A 5,000-nucleotide genomic window follows, 5' to 3' on the forward strand; every position below is an offset into this window, starting at 1 on the left:
CAGATTACCCGTACACACGGCGCTGATTAGTAATCAATGCAGAGCCATCAAACTACAGCAAATATACACAACTGTCCGTATACATGCTGAAAGAGTCTGCCCACAATGGGAACCACACGTCAGCCAGACACTCTGATCACGCACCACTCTCTGCTTCTAACAGGCGCACATACAATATGTAAGCACCAGCATGGAACAACATCCAGTGCATCTTCTCCGCCACATTACACAATCCACACTATCACAACCAGACCAGGAGGTCCATGCGGAAAATACAATATCCCAGCCTTTCGACATCCACCATTGCGCAGACCAGGCACCAACACCCACACATGTCCTATACAACGGTGCACCCAACATCACAATAGTACCTCCTGTCACAGCGCACAAACAATGACATGAGTCAAAGACACAGGTCTCACACAAGCATAGAATTGGAGCGCCGCCTCTAATAAGCCAAAGGTGCATCCTGACGTGACAAATCTGATCATGTCACAAGCATTCACTTACTATAATCACTATCAACGAACCTGCCGCCCCCGCCCCCCCCCCCTACACCTTTCCTTACAACAACGTGTAACCTAACCTAACCTAACCTAACCTATGTTGTACCTTAACCTAACCTATGTTGTACCTTAACCTAACCTATGTTGTACCTTAACCTAACCTATGTTGTACCTTAACCTAACCTATGTTGTACCTTAACCTAACCTATGTTGTACCTTAACCTAACCTATGTTGTACCTTAACCTAACCTATGTTGTACCTTAACCTAACCTATGTTGTACCTTAACCTAACCTATGTTGTACCTTAACCTAACCTATGTTGTACCTTAACCTAACCTATGTTGTACCTTAACCTAACCTATGTTGTACCTTAACCTAACCTATGTTGTACCTTAACCTAACCTATGTTGTACCTTAACCTAACCCATGTTGTACCTTAACCTAACCCATGTTGTACCTTAACCTAACCCATGTTGTACCTTAACCTAACCCATGTTGTACCTTAACCTAACCCATGTTGTACCTTAACCTAACCCATGTTGTACCTTAACCTAACCCATGTTGTACCTTAACCTAACCCATGTTGTACCTTAACCTAACCCATGTTGTACCTTAACCTAACCCATGTTGTACCTTAACCTAACCCATGTTGTGCCTTAACCTAACCCATGTTGTGCCTTAACCTAACCCATGTTGTGCCTTAACCTAACCCATGTTGTGCCTTAACCTAACCCATGTTGTGCCTTAACCTAACCCATGTTGTGCCTTAACCTAACCCACGTTGTGCCTTAACCTAACCCACGTTGTGCCTTAACCTAACCCATGTTGTGCCTTAACCTAACCCATGTTGTGCCTTAACCTAACCCATGTTGTGCCTTAACCTAACCCATGTTGTGCCTTAACCTAACCCATGTTGTGCCTTAACCTAACCCATGTTGTGCCTTAACCTAACCCACGTTGTGCCTTAACCTAACCCACGTTGTGCCTTAACCTAACCCACGTTGTGCCTTAACCTAACCCACGTTGTGCCTTAACCTAACCCACGTTGTGCCTTAACCTAACCCATGTTGTGCCTTAACCTAACCCATGTTGTGCCTTAACCTAACCCATGTTGTGCCTTAACCTAACCCATGTTGTGCCTTAACCTAACCCACGTTGTGCCTTAACCTAACCCACGTTGTGCCTTAACCTAACCCACGTTGTGCCTTAACCTAACCCACGTTGTGCCTTAACCTAACCCACGTTGTGCCTTAACCTAACCCACGTTGTCCCCTAAAGTAACCCACGTTGTCCCCTAACGTAACCCACGTTGTCCCCTAACGTAACCCATGTTGTCGCCTAAACCTGCTCTGTAATTGTTATACGACTCGTTCAATTAGTGTAGTGTTGCCCACCCGCAACCCTCGCAATATAGTTCGCTACTCGCACTGCCCGCTCCCCTGTGTATCGCTTCATGTTAAACACCTTGCAAGTCTTGCTGACTTTCCACATGCTCCTGCTGTACACTGTAATGTGGATGGCAGCAGGACGTACATGCCGCCCCTCCCCACGTCCCCACCTTGCCCCCCTGCCTTCGCAAGCTGGTTGGTGAGAAGTTTGCATGTTCAATGCCCTTCGCATGCGACGTACTCAGGCTACGTTGTGGTGCGGCCTGTGTCAACCGTCCGCTAATGTCGTACGCGTAAACCACAATCTGTACTGCACATTCGTCCTTATGTACCGAATGATACATCGTGGCACATGTGTGACCGTACAACGACTGCGCCCAAAAACGGCGGACCATACAGTGCAAATATTGTGCACGCAGCTACGTGTCGTCTCCCTATGAGAGCTGGATTGCAGTGTGGTACGCCATAGAGACGTGTGGGAGGAACGGACGCCGTGGATGGCGATCAGCATGAGCTGTCTGTTGATGTATTCGGACCTAGTCGTCTCTCCTCACACACCGTGATGGCATGGTGCACCGCGTTCCATATCTGCGACATGCTACAGAGGCCGGTTGACAGTCGTTCGAGCAATGGACATCGCATACGTACGGGGGCCACCTTCCACGTATTGTCTAGGCGTGCACATTTTGTTGCGTGTATGTGGGCAGACGTAGTGTGGCGTGACACCTGACACAGGCATGCAATAATCGTTGAAGTTGCAAATGGCGATGGACGCCTGCGTTTTCTGGTGAAGTTACGCAAATGAACAAATGGTAACCTGTTGTGGTGCGGTTGTTCTCGCTAGGGTGAATCGGTGATGGCGACGATAGGTTGAGGTACGAACCGGTTGTTCCAGCGATACCCACCATGCCGACGAAACTGAACGGCATCTGGGTGTGAAGCGATACGCGCGGTGGCTGGGTGGGACCGTCCCCGGCCGGTGAGGGGGCGCCTCCCGGCGTGCTGGCCGCGCGGTGCGTGGGCGCACGCGCTACAGCCGGCTGGTGGGGGCGGCCAGTGGCAGGCGCGCCGGCCGACGGACGCGGCAGGCGTCGCAGCTGCGCGCCGGCGCACCCTGCGCGCGGCGCCGTGCGGCCAAAGTAGGTCCTCGCGGGCCCGGTGCGAAGCGCGGTGGACATCTTCAGTGTGCTGGTCCGATTGAGGACTGTGTGCGTTGAGGATGCGCCGCCGCCCGGCGCTCGGCGCCGCGACGCCGTCTGCTGCTCGGTCGCCCCAGCGGTTCTCGCTGGTGGTTTGTATCGCAGCTGTGCGGATGTGTTGGCGCGTGCGCTGTGCTGGGAGAGTTCGCTTCGGCACCCAAGTGGGGCTTTTGTCCTTCTGTGGCGCTGGCGTTGGAGCTGCCGGTCACCGTAGGTGGCGCGTGTTGTCTCCCGCCGGCAATGCCACGACAGCACGCTCCCGGGCCTCTGTCGGCAGCGGCAAGCTCAGTTGGGAGCACGGGTGGTCGCACCGAAAGCGTCTACTCGCCTAACTCCGGGCGATTGCGCCTCTCTCGAACCCGACCAAGTACTTGGGACGGCGCTGCGCGCCGCCGGGACCTGAGAGGGTTTCGAGGTGTATTGTGCAGGGGAGCTCAGCCTCCTCCTGTTTGCAGAATGATTGAGCGGACGCTTGCGTGTTCGCGCGGGCCCCCGGGACACACTCCCGGGCGGCCGGCTGCTCAGCTCTAGTTGACGCAGCTCCCTGGTTGATCCTGCCAGTAGTCATATGCTTGTCTCAAAGATTAAGCCATGCATGTCTCAGTACAAGCCGCATTAAGGTGAAACCGCGAATGGCTCATTAAATCAGTTATGGTTCCTTAGATCGTACCCACGTTACTTGGATAACTGTGGTAATTCTAGAGCTAATACATGCAAACAGAGTCCCGACCAGAGATGGAAGGGACGCTTTTATTAGATCAAAACCAATCGGTCGGCTCGTCCGGTCCGTTTGCCTTGGTGACTCTGAATAACTTTGGGCTGATCGCACGGTCCTCGTACCGGCGACGCATCTTTCAAATGTCTGCCTTATCAACTGTCGATGGTAGGTTCTGCGCCTACCATGGTTGTAACGGGTAACGGGGAATCAGGGTTCGATTCCGGAGAGGGAGCCTGAGAAACGGCTACCACATCCAAGGAAGGCAGCAGGCGCGCAAATTACCCACTCCCGGCACGGGGAGGTAGTGACGAAAAATAACGATACGGGACTCATCCGAGGCCCCGTAATCGGAATGAGTACACTTTAAATCCTTTAACGAGTATCTATTGGAGGGCAAGTCTGGTGCCAGCAGCCGCGGTAATTCCAGCTCCAATAGCGTATATTAAAGTTGTTGCGGTTAAAAAGCTCGTAGTTGGATTTGTGTCCCACGCTGTTGGTTCACCGCCCGTCGGTGTTTAACTGGCATGTATCGTGGGACGTCCTGCCGGTGGGGCGAGCCGAAGGCGTGCGACCGCCTCGTGCGTGCTCGTGCGTCCCGAGGCGGACCCCGTTGAAATCCTACCAGGGTGCTCTTTATTGAGTGTCTCGGTGGGCCGGCACGTTTACTTTGAACAAATTAGAGTGCTTAAAGCAGGCAAGCCCGCCTGAATACTGTGTGCATGGAATAATGGAATAGGACCTCGGTTCTATTTTGTTGGTTTTCGGAACCCGAGGTAATGATTAATAGGGACAGGCGGGGGCATTCGTATTGCGACGTTAGAGGTGAAATTCTTGGATCGTCGCAAGACGAACAGAAGCGAAAGCATTTGCCAAGTATGTTTTCATTAATCAAGAACGAAAGTTAGAGGTTCGAAGGCGATCAGATACCGCCCTAGTTCTAACCATAAACGATGCCAGCCAGCGATCCGCCGCAGTTCCTCCGATGACTCGGCGGGCAGCCTCCGGGAAACCAAAGCTTTTGGGTTCCGGGGGAAGTATGGTTGCAAAGCTGAAACTTAAAGGAATTGACGGAAGGGCACCACCAGGAGTGGAGCCTGCGGCTTAATTTGACTCAACACGGGAAACCTCACCAGGCCCGGACACCGGAAGGATTGACAGATTGATAGCTCTTTCTTGATTCGGTGGGTG

General features: G+C 52.5%; 1 non-coding gene across 1 annotated transcript in view; it reads left to right on the plus strand.

Moving 5' to 3' along the window:
* The first annotated feature begins 3,635 nt into the window (after positions 1-3,635).
* The window catches only part of LOC124744402, a 1,909-nt gene continuing 544 nt past the window's right edge, over positions 3,636-5,000 (plus strand). Inside the window, exon 1 of the ribosomal RNA XR_007010731.1 lies at positions 3,636-5,000. This exon is cut by the window's right edge and continues 544 nt beyond it. This is a non-coding gene — a ribosomal RNA (small subunit ribosomal RNA).

This window comes from Schistocerca piceifrons, unplaced genomic scaffold (genome assembly GCF_021461385.2).
Source record: "Schistocerca piceifrons isolate TAMUIC-IGC-003096 unplaced genomic scaffold, iqSchPice1.1 HiC_scaffold_290, whole genome shotgun sequence".
NCBI classification, from domain to species: domain Eukaryota; kingdom Metazoa; phylum Arthropoda; class Insecta; order Orthoptera; family Acrididae; genus Schistocerca; species Schistocerca piceifrons.